Source organism: Lonchura striata, chromosome 11 (assembly GCF_046129695.1).
Source record: "Lonchura striata isolate bLonStr1 chromosome 11, bLonStr1.mat, whole genome shotgun sequence".
Lineage (NCBI taxonomy): Eukaryota > Metazoa > Chordata > Aves > Passeriformes > Estrildidae > Lonchura > Lonchura striata.
The window spans coordinates 7,421,993-7,439,749 of record NC_134613.1 but is presented as its reverse complement, the minus strand read 5'-3'; the positions used below and the strand labels follow the sequence as shown (position 1 = coordinate 7,439,749).

General features: G+C 48.2%; 1 protein-coding gene across 3 annotated transcripts in view; it reads left to right on the top strand.

The window, feature by feature from the left end:
• Positions 1 to 6,055: 6,055 nt before the first annotated feature.
• CSNK1G1 (casein kinase 1 gamma 1) overlaps positions 6,056 to 17,757 on the top strand; it is a 96,274-nt gene continuing 84,572 nt past the window's right edge. For 2 of the 3 annotated variants that reach the window (XM_021554255.3, XM_021554254.3), the window contains exon 1: positions 6,056 to 6,131. The gene's annotated coding sequence lies outside the window, so the exon portion shown is untranslated. The remainder of the gene's footprint in view (positions 6,132 to 17,757) is intronic. The other variant, XM_077785865.1, reaches the window with a different exon arrangement.

Here is a 17,757-nt window from a genome sequence, read left to right as displayed (position 1 = left end):
CACCTGTGTTGTGTCTTAATTGTAGTAAAAGCTGTTAATGAAGATTTCTTTGCCCAAAGATGGGAAACTGGATTTGGAAAGACACCAGAGAGGTGGGTGAGCAGCTGAAACTTGCTCTGATTAGAGGTGAAGTTTACCTAAAACAAGCTAGTTGTTCTAAAGAATCAGAACTCCGAAAGCTGGGGGAGCAATAAATGGCTAAAACTAAATAAAACTTGTTATGGTGGTTGTTACAACTTTGCCACATAACTTTTGGGGTAATTCATAGGAAAAAAGCAAGTGGGGCCTTGTGACAGGTCTTAATGGCAGGGGTTCTGCTTGTGCTCACTCAGAAGCTCCCTGAAATAATGGAATATTGCTGAGCAGATGAAAAGGGGAATTTAGGAGGAGCTTGAAATTTAAATTTAGCACATCAGGAGAGTTTAGTGGCAGCTCTTGTAGGTCAGCCTGGTGGGGAAAGCAGTGAATGCTGTAAAAACCTCTTCCTAAAAAGTCTATTGATAAAAAGGAGAGTTGTTACAGAAAAGCAATTCAAGTTTGAATGAGAAGTAGCAATTGATCATTCCTTAACAGAAATTTTTAAAAGATTATGTAAATTAAGGGGGAAAATCTGAACAAGCCACAGACTTCTTTGCCCTAATACCCCACAAAACATCATCACAGTGACAGGTCCCACATTGGCATTAGTGGCAGCTCTTTCCTGTCCCTTTGACCTGCCAAACCAGCGTATCCTGAGTTCCATTTCTCCTCTAAAAATGCCTGGGAGACAGGAAACACCTCGGGGCTCTGATCAGATCTGCTCATCTCCTGCATGCCCTCAGCTGTGATCCATGATCAGCTGCTCCATCAGGGCTGTGCAGCTGCCGGGTGGGAAGGGGGAAGGATGAGGAGCTGCTCAGTAAGGAACAATTCTCATAGAGACCTGAATCACAGATCCAAGAATGGTTTGGGTTGGAAGGGACCTCAAAGCTCAGCCCCTGTCATGGGCAGGAACACCTTCCACCAGCCCAGGTTGCTCCAAGCCCTGTCCTGGCCTTGAACACTTCCAGGGATGGAGCATTTTCTCTGGGAAATCTGTGCCAGGGGCCTCCACACCCTCACAGAGAAAAAAAATTCTTTCCCAATATCCCATCTAACCCTCCCCTCTGGCAGTGGGAAACCATTCCCCCTTGCACTCCAGACCCTTGTAAAAATAGTCTCTCTCCATGTTTCTTGCTGCCTCTTTCAGGCACTGCAAGGCCACAGTTAGGTCACCCTGAAGCCTCTCTTCTCCAGCCTGAACAATCCCAATTCTCCCAGCCTTTCCTCCCAGCAGAGCTGCTCTGTTCTCTGACCATTTTGGTGCCTCCTCTGGACTCACTCCAACAGCTCCATGTCCTTCCTGTGCTGGATTGCTCTTACACATCATTAAGCAGATAAAATCTGATGGGGCTGGAACACACGAGGCTGTGGAGGGATGTGAGGAGCTTGGGACCAAATACGTGCCTCTGTGGTATGCACCCACCCTGCTGGGAACCTCAGGAAAGAGCAAAACTTGGTACTAAGGAGCAACTAAACTGCTTTTGCCTCTAATAAACAAATAAATGTGTTCCATCTGCACAGATAAAATCCAAATATTTACAACAGGACCTGCAGTCTTAAAGCTGGGTTTTTAATAAGAACAAAATGCAGGAGAAGATGTTTACTTGGCTTCTTTCCTGCTCCAAAGGGAATACGGGAGGGTGACCTTCAGCCCACCCTCCCTGGAGCTGGAGCTGGTTTAGCTCCAGCTGTGCCCCTGCTGCTAATCTTTGAGTCTATAGGGAAACAGGAACAGCTCCCAGCTCTTCTGAAAATGAGGGGAAAAATTCAGAAAGAGAGATAGTGCTAAAGCTCAGGATTGAGAGGAATTGAAAGATTTTTCCAACCCGATCCAGCCCGGGACTCCACTTTTGAACACCAGTACCCCAGGCTGACCATAGATGTCAGCAGCAGCTTCAGCTACAAACGCTGGGCTGTGTCAGGACCAGACACGGCGCCTTCTGCCTGGGACCAGTTTATTTAGGAAACGTGAAGAGAATATAGAAATGCATGGACGAGAGACTGGAATTGCTCATTTCCTGAGTCTGTGTTATCTTGCCAGGTAAGGAAATGGCTTCAACAAAATCCCATGTCGGCAGCTGAATCCCCATGGCTTCCTCAAACCCAGCAGTGCTGGAGGGTCAGGGATGGGCACTGAGGGCAACCCACTCCCCCCAGCAGATTTTATTTCCATCCCAACACATGCAATTTTCTTCCAGTAGTCCAAATTATTTATCTGACCCCTGACCTTGAGAACATCCCAGCCCTGAGAGCACTAATGAGCAATAAACTGTTCTCAGCTGAGCCTGAAGGTCCAAGAGCTCCTTTTGACCCAGCCTGGGGCACCCACACTTTTCCCCAGGGGATGTTGGATGTACCCACATCACAAATAAGAGCTCAGGGGTCACTGCTGGCACAACTGGGCATGTGGTTCAGCAGGAGCTGCTGGATGCTCCAAAAACAGCTGCAAAGTGAGTAAACAAAGTGTTTAGGAGAGGAGATGGAAGTGTTTAGGAAATAAGAATTCCTGAGGGCCTAATATATTGAATTTTAAATCTTACAGGGTAAAATGATCTTTGGGCAAGAGACAGTGATGAAACAGATGCCATCCTATCTCATCCCCATAGCCTAAGGCTTTTCCTTTTCTTCATAGGGATAATTACAAATTGCTGCTGCTCCAGAGCACTTTTGAGCTTTTCCTGGCAGACCCCTTCTCCCCTCAAGTCCGGAACAGGACAGACAGCACATTTCTGTTGGATTTAGCTGGAAGGAAGGATCTGCTGCTGCTGTCCTGCAGCCAGGGCTGCACAGGGGGGCAGCTGCTCGGCGGGGACAGCAGATGTCTGGGCCGTGGGGACAGAGACAGAGGGGAGGGGAGCAGGGCCATCAGCTGTCAGGCTGCTGACCTCTTACCCTGCCATGGGAAATCCACTGCCAGATCTCAGGGATCTCATCCCCAGATGAGGGGGTTTCATCGTTTATTCTGATTTTCAAGGCTTTTTCTGTCACCAGACCATGTCCCATTTAGAGCTGTGATTGTTGACTTCCCAGTCTTTGGAGGGCAGCCTCCCTGCTTTAGAGTTCAGGTGTTGCCTGCTAATGTTAAGGGAGATAACACTCGACTCCTTTTAGAGCACTACTAATTTTGGTAAATTCCAAACCTGTTTGTGTATATTCCTGCTCTGGATTGAGTGGTTACAGGGCTGTTTCTATTGGAAGAGAGATGGGTGAGCCCTTGGTACCTCCTATATTCTCACCTCTGCCAAAACATGCACTTTTAAGCTTTGTCTTTCCTTTGACTTTGCTTTTTTCCCCTTTGGACATTACTCAGAAGGATATGAAGTCTGTCTGTAGGGTCCCCCCTGCCCACGCTGGCATGTTGGGGTGGTGCCTCCCTGTGCCTGATCTTCAACAGGAGCTTCTTTGTCCTTCTCGCTGCTCTGGACAAAGGGGAATTGTCCTGCCCACCAGCTCCACGAGCCACTTCATCCCAGCCAGAGATGCAGCAAGAGAAGCAGGATGTTTCCTTTCTGTTCATAAGAAGGTGCTTGGGAATCAGGCTGGAATCTCACCTGTTTGGGCTGGGGATGAGGAGGCAAGGAACCTCCTTTGCTGTTCTCACTCACCCCAAACGTTTTTGGGTCAGCTTTGACCCACCCCCACCCCCTTCATTCAACACGCAGGCTGGTTCAGATAAACTCCCAAGGGATTATCACAGGGCTAATGAGAATCCACACATTTAATAGGACTTAGCAGAAAAACAACTCAGACTAAAATTGATGATAAATCATTTTTCAGAATTAAGATGCTCTTTGGGAGTGCCCAGATGGTTCAGAGTAGAAAAAATGGGAGCTGAATTGCAAAAATACCTCTCCCTTTGATCAAAGATATTGTCAATACTGTGATATACACATTATTATTATTTTCCACAGATAATAGCACAAAGAATAAGCAAAATAAACTCATTGTGGAGTAGAGACTCAGGCTAGGGTTTGACAAGATGCTGCCAGGACAGGCTTTTCAGGTGGCTGGATTGAGACACTCTACTTTTGATATTGACAATTTAAAATGTTTAATAAGAAATATTAAGCCTTTATTAAACCTGTACTGAGTCAGGCGAGTGCATATAGTTCTGAACAGAGAAAGCAAAAACCTAAAGTGAAATGTCCATTTTGATTAGATCTGGGCTTTTTTTTTCCGGCTAACAACAGCATCAGGGAAAAAATTCCAAGCTCGGCCTCAGGATTACAAGGTAGTAGGAGAAATAAATAATTGTAATGCCTAAATTATGGATCTAAACACATTTTCCAAATAAACCTTTGGTTTATCCTTGGTAGGGCCCATATGCTGGCAAGCTGTTATGTGTGTGGCTGGATAATGGAATTGTCCCCAGGCTGGAGGCCTGCACACCGGGGAGGAAGTTTTTCCTCATGATGTTTTCAACCATTTTCAAGGAATTAGTAACCTGGTTGGGTGGAAGGTGTCACTGCCTACAGCAGGGAGGGAACGAGATGGTCTTTAAGGTCCCCAGGGAGGGAACAAGGTGGTCTTTAAGGTCCCTTCCAACCCAAAGCAGTCCGTGATTCCGTGATTCTATGAATATGCCAGTTTAAAACATCCATCTGGAAAACGCCAAGTTCTTCACCAGAATGAGCCTGGGAGCATCCAGGTGACAACCCCAGTGGGTTTCTGCTTCTCTTCCACAGACTCAAGGAATGGTTCAGGTTGGAAGGGACCACCCTGGCGGATGCCGAGCCCCAGGGGGTGCTGAGCTGAGCCCCAGAGGATGCAGAGCCACACTGGGTGCTGAGCCCAGATTTGTGTGGAGCCTGATGGATGCTGAGCCCCGGAGGGTGCTGAGTCCCAGTGGATTGCCAGGCTGAGTCCCAGAGGATGAAGAGCCCCACTGGGTGCTGAGCTCCAGTGGGTGCTGAGCCCCAGAGGAGGGTGAGTCCCAGTGGATTACCAAGCTGAGCCCCAGAGGATGCAGAGCCACACTGGGTGCTGAGCCCAGATTTGTGTGGAGCCTGATTGATGCTGAGCTCCGGTGGGTGCTGAGCCCTGGAGGGCGCTGAGTCCCAGTGGATTGCCAAGCTGAGCCCCAGAGGATGCAGAGCCACACTGGGTGCTGAGCCCAGATTTGTGTGGAGCCTGATTGATGCTGAGCCCCGGAGGGTGCTGAGCCCTGGAGGGCGCTGAGTCCCAGTGGATTGCCAAGCTGAGCCCCGGAGGATGCTGAGCCCCACTGGGTGCTGAGCCCCGGAAGAGGGTGAGTCCCAGTGGATTGCCAAACTGAGCCCCAGAGGATGAAGAGCCACACTGGGTGCTGAGCCCAGATTTCTGTGGAGCCTGATTGATGCCGAGCCCCACTGGGTGCTGAGCCCCGGAGGACGGTGAGTCCCCAGTGGATTGCCAAGCTGAGCCCCGGAGGGTGCTGAGCCCTGGAGGGCGCTGAGTCCCAGTGGACTGCCAAGCTGAGCCCCGGAGGATGCTGAGCTCCACTGGGTGCTGAGCCCAGATTTCTGTGGAGCCTGATTGATGCCGAGCCCCACTGGGTGCTGAGCCCCGGAGGACGGTGAGTCCCAGTGGACTGCCAAGCTGAGCCCCGGAGGGTGCTGAGCCCTGGAGGGTGCTGAGTCCCAGTGGACTGCCAAGCTGAGCCCCGGAGGATGCTGAGCCCCACTGGGTGCTGAGTCCCGGAGGGCGCTGAGTCCCAGTGGATTGCCAAGCTGAGCCCCGGAGCATGCTGAGCCCCGGCTGACGCCGAACGCGGCGGGTGCCGAGCGCGGCTGCCGCCGAGCCCGGCCGGGAGCGGAGCCCCGCGGCCGCCGCTCCCCCTGGCAACGCCACGCGGTTTCCAGGCCCGCGGTGCCCCGGAAGCGGCGCGGGCGCGGCGCGGCCATAGGGCGGAGCCGCGCGGGGCGGTGCCGGCGCCGAGCGCTGCCGGGTCGGGCTGTGGCCGTCGAGTGCCGTGAGGGAGGAGCTGCGGCGGGCGCGGGGAGAGCAGCGGCGGCTCCGGCCCGGCCCAGCCCGGCCCGGCCCGCCCGCGGAGCGCAGCGCCGGCGGAGCAGGTGGGGGCGCGGGGCGCGGCGCGGGGCCCGGGCGGGGGGCGGCTCCCGCGGCCCGCCCGCGGCGGAGGCTCCGCCGGGCTCGGCGCTCCCGGTGCGGCGGCTGCGGCTCCGGCCGGCCGGCGGAGGAGCCGCCGTGGGGCGGCCCGAGGGACCCCGGGGGTCGCAGCTGCCCCCGGTGTGGGTCCGGGGCGCTGGGCTGGTGCTGCCCGCGGGGCGGAACGGGGGGGTTCGGGTCGGAGCAGCCCGAGCTGAGGGACTGTCCCGGCGGTGCCGGGCAGGGACCTGCCGGGGAAGGAGCTGGGGGTGCCTGGGGAACTGCTGGACCCGGTGGTGTTCCCGGTCTGAGGGAGCGAAGTGCTCTGTGTAACTGGAGGTGTATCAGCAACTTATTTGTGTGAAGAAGTTATTTATCCCCTCTACGTCTGGGAAGAATTTCTGTATGCTGTTTGGCACACTGTGAAGCTCTAAGGGCTGGGGTTTGTTGTCTTATCCAAATCACGGAATCGGGATGGCTTGGGTTGGGAAAATCTTAAAGGTCATCTCATTCCACCCCTTGCCGTGGGCAGGGGCACTTTCACTAGACCATACTGCTCCAAACCACGTCTAAGCTGGCCTTGGACACTTCCAGGGATGGGGCAGCTCAGCTGCCTCAGGAGGGTTAGTTACATCTTCCCTTCCAAATGTCTCACGGCTACCAGCAGTCCCCTTTAGCCTTTCTTGACAGTGACTTCTCTGTTCCTGGGAAGTCTTCTGAGCAGAGTCCAAGCTCTGTTGGGCTGCCTCCTGTGCCTGACTTCATGTGACATTTTCTACCTCACTCATTTCTGGTTTCTATGACCTGCCTGAAGTCCCACTGTCACGGGTGTGACCTCAGACTTGACTGGTTTTTTTTTACTAGTGACCTAATGCCTGTCAGCTTGTGCAGCCACTCCCCAGGTTCTTCAGGATCTGCTTTTTCATTCTCTCAGCTCCCCAGCTGCTGGCTGTGATCTACCCAGATAAACCATCCCTACATCCCTGGTTCAGTGTTGTGTTGGTAACTCTGTTGGGAGAGGTTGATGGGTAAACTGGGAATCACGAGCTTTGTTCCTGTTGAGAAGCCCTTATCAAATATTAGCAGCATTTTCCCACAGACACATTCCAAAAAACACAAAGAGTGCCTTGGAATTATGAGTTTGCAGAGATTCAGGCTGCAAAATTCCTCAATGCTTGCCAGTTGCTCAAGTTTTAGAAGTGCCACCTGGATGGTGAAGTGTTACTGATGAGAGAGTTTGGGTTTCGTGACATTGCTGTCGTAGAGAGATGCACACACCGGTTATTTGCACAATAATCTGGGTTCACACTGGAGCTCTTGGAGTCAGGGATGAGCTGGAGGTGCTGCCAATGATAAATATCAGCAGGAGTTCTTGTTCAGGGAAGGTGACCGCTGGCAAGGTGTGACCAGATAAGAAAGAATTTAAATATCATGGTGTGTAATAAAAGAAATCATTATTAGTAAAAAACATGCAGATGTACTTAGGAAGAGTGGAGGATGGAGGTGAGAGGTGCCAGGGAAATCTCAGTTTCCATGTTGAAGTTCTGGTTGCTGGTGTAGCGGCTCCCCGGCACCGCTGATATTCCAGCTTTTTGGCAAAAATCTTGCTGACTCCAGTGCAATTTTAGACTATTGGCCTGATAAAATCAGGGCTTTATGCTCACACCCTTCGTAAGCACCTAAGCTTTTTTCAGATACAAGTGTTTCTTTAAACAGTTCCTGCCCTGAAATAACTTTTTCTGGACTGGGCTGCCACAATTTGTATTCTTTAGGAGCTGTTGTGTGGTGGGGAAGAGGAGTCTCATCTCTCTGCTTTCCTCTGCAAATCTATAACTGTGTGTTTTCAACGGCTGGCCAAAAGCCCTCACAAGTTTGGGCTCCTTGCTGTACTTCGTGTAAGTTCTGTTTTCTGGACATGAGGGCTGGAAACTCACACCAGATTCTCACAATACATTTAACTGGGACATACCTGCTGGTGTTTATGCCAGAGCTGCTTCCTATAAATCAGCTCTTCTCTCCATTGGTGCTTTCGAAAAGCTTGGCCCAGCTGTTGGCTCTCTATTTTCGAACCACAGTCACTCTTTTCTCTGTTCTCTGTTGCTCTCTTCCCTGCACATGTTTGCTCAAAGCTAATCCCTGAGGGGAGCAGAGCAGGGAATGGCAGGGGAGGGCTCTCTGGGATGCTGTGCCGTGTCACGGAGAAGTCCTTTGTGCTGATATCCTTCATGTCTGAGGCAGGTTGGTGGCTCATGGGACATGGCAACAAGCTAATATCCTGTCTCTCTTTTCCCTGGATTAAAGAGCTTCCTAGTTCATAGTAGTGTTTCTTGTGAAGTTTGAAGTGTGTAACCTTGCCTCATTCCAGCCCATCTATCTTGCTCTTCTATAGGAGTTTTCATGCTGTTCCAGTTCTCTGTGTGGGCAACAACTTGGTTTGCTGTGCTGGAGTCACCAATGGAAACTATTCAGGCAGGTTCAGAACTCCACTCTGAGGGGAGCTGTGAGCTGGGCAAGTTCCTAAGTCCATCCTAGTCCACAGCCACTTGCAGCTTTCCCTGCCCTGACACTGCTCCCTTTTCCAGCTCTTAGGAAGCAATCAGCCACTGTGTATTTTCAGGTTAACAGATGAAATCCTGTGTAATGCCTTAAAAAGTGCTACCAGATGAGACCAGGAATCCATCTGGCCTGGTATCCTGCTCACTGGTAACCAGGAGCAGATGCTTGGGGAGGGGAGAACACAAACACAGCAGATCTAATCCAGGGAAATAATGTTTTATTTTTCTCTCTCCAGCAGTTCATGACCTCCCTGAGCCAGGTGTTGAATTTAGGAACCTTTACACTTCTCTTCATGATATTAATGATTTTAGGAAAATACTTTTTCCATTCCTGATAGTCTCTTGGCTGAATTGTCCTCATATATTTAGACTTTCTGTAGCTCTCCTTGTATTTCATGTCATTACCAGCTCTGCTTCAGCTCTGCTTCCTCCTTGAGACAGGTAAGGCAGGAGGAGTGGGGCACAGGACAATGGAGGACATTGACAGAGGTGCTGGGTTATATTTATGGTGCAGATACCTTTTTAGAGGTATGTTATCCTATATTATTGTCTCTGTAATTACAAATGTTGTGCTTGTTCATTAGTGATCTTAAAACCCATGGAGCCATGTTTTTTGGTGGAATATTCTGCTGTAGTCCTGCTTCCTAGGGTTGGCATGAGTTCAGTCTGTCATGTTTCTTGAAGTTGACGTTAGGGTGGTTGTTCCTGATGTGCTGCTCTGTGAATTGTATCACCCACTCATATCACGAGATTTTACTGCAATTCCTTGGAGTCATTGCTCTTATTTACTTCTCATCCTGAATTATTCAGAGTAGCAAATGTTGTCATCTTAGAAACACAGCTCTGTGTAAAGCAGAATCCTTTGGTGAGTCCTTGCTGCAGAATGGACCAGTGATATGTTCTTCTCCCTTCTTTACCAGTTATTTCTGTACATGAAGGATTTTTCCTTTTATCCTGTAGTTTTTATCTCCAGAGATCTTTGGTGGATTCTGCCTTGTAGTATTCTTGCTTTTTTCAATGGAGTGTATCAGCTGATTTTCCCTTGTTGATGTGCTCCGTCCACTGCAAAAGGAAGAAGGAGAAGGGTAAAAAAGACAACAGCCCCTGACTTCTGAGACACAGCTTCATTTTGTACAATATAATTAGCCCTGCAGCAATTTAGGCTGGTCTTTAGGCCAGCTCTGGTTTGCCTAGCATGGCTGCCTGAGCTGGGTTGTCCAGACTCTGCTGAATTGTTCTGTGAAAGCTGGGCCAAGAGACTTTCTAGTACCAGCTTTAACCAAGGGCACTTCCCCATCTCCTCCTGTGTGACTTTGGGTTATAGTGAGGCTGTTACTGTCACCTCATCATATTTTGCTACCAAAAGCCAAGCTCAACATACTCAAGAGTGTGTATAAACACAATTTTAATTTTTGGGAGATGTTGACTGATGATTTATTAACACAATAATAGATCATGTGGCTTCTAACCTTTTTTCCCTTACTAAAAGCTTGTAAATTTAGATTTTGTTTCCTTCTTGGACATTTAGCCTTGCTCTAGAGATGGGTTGGCTTTGATTGCTTGGTCAGATCACACTGTAGGGCTCACACCAATATTCCTACTGCTATCCAAGGTGAAGTCAGGAATTAGTTTAGATTAGATGTTAAGATGAAATTCTTCTTTGTGAGGAAGGTGAGGCCCTGGCATAGGTGGCCCAGAGAAGCTGTGTCTGTCCCAAGTGGAGTGTCCAAGTGTCCAAGGCCAGGCTGAACAGGATTTGGGGCACTTTGGGATTGTGGAAGGTGTCCCTGCTCATGGCAGGAGATGGAACATGATGAGCTTTAAGGTCCCTTCTCATCCAAACATTCCATGGTTCTATGAGTTGCTGCTTCTCTCATCCACTGCTGGGAAGGAATCACTTTTTGCTATTGAAGAACTTGGTCCTGGTGTCACACACACTGACCTGGCATTTGCTCTGGTGACATGTGGGACATGGAGCTTGGTTAACACTGTGTGTTTTTTTAATGTCTAGTGGCTCCTCTACTCTCCACTGTGTTTTAAATGAACTTGCTATGTCCACTTGCAAACCAGACATTTGAGTTTTTCCATCATACTTTTAGACTTACAGCATTTGTGCAGAAACACTCCTGACCCTTGTTTTTGTCTTTCCATCTGACTTGCACTGTGTTGATTCTTTTCTAGCAGGGGATTTTCACATGGCTAATTCTTGTCCCATCTGTAGGAGTTCTTGAGGAGATGAGGCTCTTATGAATCACCTTCTTTCCCCCCAAAGATGCATCCTCCTCAAATATACTCTTCTCTGGATCTGCTGGCTTTCCTCTTCTGCAGTGTGAGAGAAACCTTTAATTTTGATTGCAGGGGCCACTGTCATGGTGCTGTTTTGATACATTCAGTCCTTGTTCTTTTACAGGCTTCCAGTTGTCCCAAAACCTTCTCAGATCCTAATGAATCCAAGCCCAAGTGTGGGAGCCATTCTTTGGGATGCTGTCACGCAACTCTTGCTCATTGCCTTCCTATTCTCAGCCTGAATTTTGCCTCTGGACATTTCCCTCCTCTTTTGCTGGCTGTACCCTTGCCTGGAGTGCCAGGACAAGGGGGAATGGCTTCCCACTCCCAGAGGATGGGGTTATTTGTGTTCCTGGAAAGAAATTCCTCCCTGTGAGGGTGGTGAGGCCCTGGCACAGGTTGCCCAGAGAAACTGTGACTGCCACACCTGTGGAAGTGCCCAAAGGCCAGGCTGGATGGGACTTGGAGCAACCTGGGCTAGTGGAAGGTGTCCCTGCCCATGACAAGGGGATGGAATAGGATAGGCTTTAAGGTCCTTCCAACCCAACCCATTCTGGGATTATATGAAGCGGTAAAATCTCAGAATTTTTGTACCTACTTCATCTCTGTTCCACATTAACACCCCCCAGCCCCCAACCTTTGTTTTTCACTTGAGGGAGGAGATATTTGAATTCCTTGTTAAATGGCCCATTTAATTTCTGGTTCATCAGACTCTTCCTACCTTTTAAATAATTCCCTTTTTCCTATAAATTGGCAAAAGCAACAATGAAACTCAATAGGGGTGAAATTACCATTTTCTCCTGGCTTTTTGTAGGTTCTTCCTTCTTGTCAGATCCATTTGGAGCAGGCCATCTTCTGCAATGGATAGGTGTCTCTTACCTGTCTGAATCTTCTGGTTTGCTTTGCTCATCTTCGAGCAAATCTCTTCAGGAGAACAGCTTAACAGCCTGAAAAGTTGACAGTGATTCCACCCTCAAGATCAGCCTGACAATTTCTGTGTGGTGGAAGACAATTGAATAGCTTGGATTTGCTACTCTGAGCATTTAATGCAGGAATTGGGGATATTCACTAGGGAGATGGGAAAATTGTTTTCCTGTCTGCCTCTGCTCTCCTGCTCATTTTTTTTCCTTCTTCTTACAGTTATATTATGACATTCCTTTAGGTTGGGAATATTGTGGCTGTTTACAAAGATGTGAAGGTTTTTTTGCAGTCCCAAATCTTTTTCCTGAGGTCATCGTGTCTCTGTAGCTCTCTTAGATGAGTTGGCCATGTTGTGTGGGGTGCATTAGAGGAGACCACATAATTTATTAAATATCCTGAGTAGCTGCTGTCCTATATACATGTTTTAATGTCTAGTGATAAAGCCTGGGGAGTTCATGCAGTTTGTGCTGAGGTTAAAAAAACTCTGAAATACCTGCTTCCTATAGAGCTGCTCCTTTTTCTCAGCCCACAAGAAATTGCTGTGCATCAGTGCCAGAGGTAGTTACATCAAGTTGTAGGAGAAACCTATTTGAACTCTGTGAAACCAACCTGTCTGACATGTTTCCTGGAGCTATTTATTTTATGTTAGAAAATATAGTCTCTTCCATCCTACTGGTTTGCTGCGGATCTCAGTTCATGATTTAACCCCTGCCATGCCCTGGGCTGATCACCCAGTGTGGGCAGCAGGACAGGGGTGAGGGGGGATTCTGTCCCTCTGCCCTGCTCAGGTGAGACTCCACCTGCAGAGCTGCCTCCAGCTCTGGGATCCAGCATCAGAAGAATGTGGAGCTGCTGGAGCCAGTCCAGAGGAGACCAAGGGCATCAAGGCCGGAGTCCTTCTGCTCTGGAGCCAAGCTGGGAGAGCTGGGAGTGTTCATCACGGGAAGGCTTCAGGGAGACCTCAGAGCCCCTTCCAGTGCCTAAAGAAGCTTCAGGAGAACTGAAGAGGGAGCTGGGACAAGAGCCTGGAGTGCCAGGACAAGGCAGAATGATTTCCCACTGCCAGAGGGTAGGGTTAGCTTTGATATTGGGAAGAAATTATTTTCTGTGAGGGTGGTGAGGCCCTGGCACAGGTTATATCTTGTTTGTAGAAATAAGCCAAACTCAATGTTTCTTTGTTTTGCACATTTATTTCTGCGTTACAGGTCAGAGGATAGATTCAGACCATTTCAGCTGTCATTGTTCACATTAATGGAGGGCTCACAACAGGGAAAACTAACACAGGAAATCTGTCTGCATCTGTCTAATGTTGTGCTCAGCAAGGAGGGATACATAAATCGACTCATTGGCTTGTTCAGGTTGGCATCACCTTTAAGATCATTGAGCCCAGCCATTAACGTTATTTCTCATGTCTAAAATTCTTTAGGTGGGTTTTGCAAGAGTAGCAGTTTGAAGTCTCTCAGACTTGCTGGATCTCCAAGCTTTCATTCCTCATCACTCAAAATTCCTTCTGGATCTGACTGCTGTTTGTTTGGGTCTATTACAACAAATGAGAGGCAGTTCTCTAAAATCCAGCTTTAATATTGTTCATGGAAGGCAGCAGATCTGACAAGTGTAGTGGAAGAGTTTGACCCTGCCCAAGGTTGGAAGAAGCTGTTTTGTTGTGCAGCAATCCCATCCTGCCCGATCTTGGCCGTCCTTAGTTTCCTTGTAACTGTCTTCCTTTGTAATGCACAAGGCCAGTTTAGTTTCTTCAGCTTATTTTTATTTCCTAGATCTTAAAAGAACAAGTTTCAATGAGCAAATGAAACTTAAGAACCTTTAACATCTTATTTTAATGAAGCAGAGGCCACAGGCTTTGTAGTTGTCTCTTTTCAAGTCCGGGTTAGACTTCAAAGGTCTCGCCTGTAGGAGTTTCATGCGGACTCATCCTTGCTGTCGCTTTTTGGCAGGTCACAGCACTCTGGTTTGTGCTGGGGGAAGGGACTGGGGCAGCACGTGCTTTAAGTAACTTCTTAGATGGAAATAAACACTTCCAAAACACCTGCTGTGTGTCATTCCTCCAGGTAGTGAGGTTCTTGAAAGTGTTCAAGTCCATGTTGGATGGGGCTTGGAGCAGCCTAGTCTAGTGGAAAGTATCCCTGCCCATGGCAGGAGGTGGAACAAGGTGGTGTTCAATGTCCATTCCAACCCAAAACAGTCTATGATTTTATGATGCTTCCCCACCCTGAATAATTTTCATTCCCTGGTTGTTCTTTCGTTTTTCTAGCCACAGCCTACCTCAGCTGGCTTACCTTCAGTGCTGGGTTGGGTGCTTTGGAGGCCCTTGTGTTCTCCAAATGATCATGCTGCAGCTGACATCAGACCTGTAGCCACTTTGGCATTTGATACTGCTTCCCAGCTGTCCCCTCGTTGGAAAGGTTTTGACCAGTTTCCCATTCTGAAGCAGCTCTGTGCAGTGTTGGCAGTGCTGAGGCTTCAGTTTGACTTGTGATAGATGCAATGCCAGTGTGGTAAATCATCTCTGGGGGGAATATCTCTGCTCAGATCCCTGATATTCTGTGATTAAAATCCAAAACTGGCGTTAGGCTCCAACACAATTCACAGATCTTTGATTTTGTGTGGATTTGCTGGGTGCAGTGCTGGTACTTGGTGGTTTTTATCCCTTCTAGGTGTTAGGAATTACTGGGCATGCCAGAATGCCTTTGCCTGTCATGATCCATGACTGGCAGTGGGATGTTTTGGAGCCACTTGTTCTGTTCTTCCTGGTGCTTTGACTTTAAGGAGACAATGTGATTGAAGATGGGGGTTTGGGGGGAACGTGGCTGCTGTGGTGATAACAGGTTTTGGATGAGGGACTTGGGGGTCATGGCATCCTCCTGGCTGGGACCTCTGCAAGGATGGGTTTGGTAAGAGCAGTGATGTGAGCAGGGTGACTATTGGATGTTCAGGTAGCCTTCTGTGACACCATCTGTTTGCAGAGGCATTAGGGGATGGAGCGTGAGTCCCAGATGCCTTTTGGACCATATACACTCAGCATGTAATGTGAGAAACCTTGTGCCTGGTTGGACTTGGTGCAGTCATCTTAGTAATCCTGGCTTTGCATGCTTGAGCTAGTCCTCCTGTTTGAGTTTCTGGCATGAAAATAGGTTCTTGAGCATCTCTGAAGGCCTGTCATGCTGAGGCAGATAGTTCAGAAATTCCTCAGTGGTGTCTTGAAACCAGATTCTTGAAATTGTTTTTTCCTAGGGATAGAGTCTTGCAGTGATCCTCGTTATCAAACCTCAGCTGGCTGCTGAGGTCCTTCCATGGGCTTGTGGTTGATACTGATCCTGAGACCTAACACAGTTGGAACAAACTGAGTCACCCCTGCCTCTTTGGCTTGGAAAATTATTAAATATTTGACAAAACTGTTGGCTGATACACCTTTTGGTGAGCTGGGGCTTGTCTTGACAAACTGTTCAGTCAGCCTCTGCTAAGATTTACTGAAGCTTGGAATAATCCCTGAGTTCTTGTCTATCCGCTCTCGTGTAGCTGTTAGAACTGTAGTGTGAGGTGAGGTAGAGGAGGAAATGTGCTTGCTAAGGAGGTGTTCTGAAATATATTTGCGCTGAAACCCCATCTGTTACATCTTCTTGAGCTCCTCTTGCTCACTCTGAACGTAGCAGTTCCAAGCAAACCAGCCCTGACAGGATCACAGTGTCCCAGTGCTGAGTTTGTGGGGTACTCGGAGACAGCTCCTCTTTGATGGATTGGGATTGGGCTCCCCATTAATAGCTTCAAGATCATTTGCAATTAAATGGAGTTAAGTCTTCCATGGGATTTACCCTAGGAACAGTGCTCCACACCAGTATCCAAGCTTCCCATAACTAACAGACTTGCCTGAGGCACAGGTGGCTAAATTTAGTCTTCCAGCGAGCTTGGTATGACCTTGTGCTGCAAGGACTTTCTACTTGTGTCTCTCTCAACACGTAAACAGTATTTTTGTGTGGTGGACGGAGCTTTGAGGCTCAAGGATGCCAAACAGCTTTTTGTGTTTGTCATTGGCCAACGCTTCCAGTGTGGCTGTTGGCAGGAATTAAATCCGGATCTGAATACAGTGCAAAAGGTTCATGAGTGATCTACTGGTACAAAGCCATCCTCACCAGTGGGTATTAAGGCTTCAAAGGAGACAGACACGTTGTGGTGTGTAGAGCAGATTACTTGGTAACAGACATTTCTAATTGACAGCTACGCTGAAGATTAGAGCTTGAAAGCGGAAGTTGAGTCAAAGCAGCTTCATACAGATGCAATTTCCTAACTGTGGGAAATGTAATGTTTGCCTTCAAGGTAACATGAAGCTTATCTGTGCAAAATAACACTTTACTTTAGCTTCTGGGAGAAGTTTGTAGTATGTGTGAGATGGTGCACAGAGGTGGCCAGTTCTGGCATGTGCTTCCTTGTGTGAGTTTGCCTCCTTGTGTGAAGTGAGACTTATCCTCCATGTTCAACTTTAGCAATTTCTTGTTGAAGCTGTTACTAATTAAATATGTAATTCAACCTACAAGTATAATGAAGAAGATGCCTTCAATGTGTACTCAGGAATACTCAGAGTACTTCCAGAGTTCTTCTGCCATCCTCCAAAAATGTCAGACTCCTCTGAAGTTGGCAGCACGCTGCCAGCTGAATGGGAAGAGTTGCTGGGAACTCAAACAGGATTTTTGGGTGTCTGCCATGCTGTTCAGGAGTGTGCTGAGTGGTGTGGGGGTTTTTGCCTTGTGAAAGAAACCCCTTTGCAGGTGAGTGGCAAAACCCTTTTGGTTGGCATGGGCACGGCTTGGAGCTGCTGGGATTCATCTCCCTGGCAATGACTCGGTTGTTGTTGACGCACTGGTTTCTTGCTTGCTACAGATAGTACACATGGTTTGATTTTTTGGTAGGCTGAAATATTAATCTGATTAAGGATTAGAGTTGTTGAATAATACACCGAATAAATTGCAGTGGGTGAGTGTGTGACTGCTCCTGTTGTGTTGTGCATTTCTGGTCATTGCACTTTCACCACGGTTGGCAATGATAATGGAGAGAGAAAGTGGAGTTGAAGGTGAAGAGAAGCTGTCTATCATGGGCAGTCTAAAATATCTGAGACACTTGGGATTGGGAGGATTTCTTTAAAAGGCAGGCAGCAAACTTCTGAATGTTGCTCTGGGGCTGTGTAGAAGCTGTTGTTTTAGGAAGTTGGACAAACAAAAGTGATGGGACAAACCCAGGATCAGCATGTCCATAAAATGAATGCTGGTAGGACTAGGCAGTTGTGTCCATGCCAACATCTGTAATCCAGCAGTGGCAGATCCTGGAGCAGACTGCAGAAGTCTGCTGTTGCCTGGATCATCTGCAATTGTCGTGGATAGAATTGACACAAGTGTTCTCCTCCTATTAATTCCACCTTTTTGAACCTCCTGCCTTTCCAGAATCCTGGGGCAGCATGAGGAGGTGGTATTTCTGAAGAGCTCTGGAGGATGCCTTAGGGATTCTTACAGGAGGGGAAATCTCCAGCTGTTTCCAGGATACTGTCCATATCTACAGGTCTCCCATGCTGTGCTGTTCAAAGAAGATTTGCTGTACAATGTACTGAGAGTTATGAGTAAAAGCATTCCAGGGAGGATAGGTAGAAATGGAAAGGAGGGAAATAAAATTAAAAATTAGAGATGAAGAAAGGAGTTGAACATAAAGTTCTTGGTCCCTTTAAAAGGGAAAAATTATTGAAATTCCACCTTTTTAGGCAGAAAGTGGGAGGAGGTGATCATAATGCCTCTCTTCAGCTTTCCCAGTGTGGGATCCAGCAGGCAGCAGG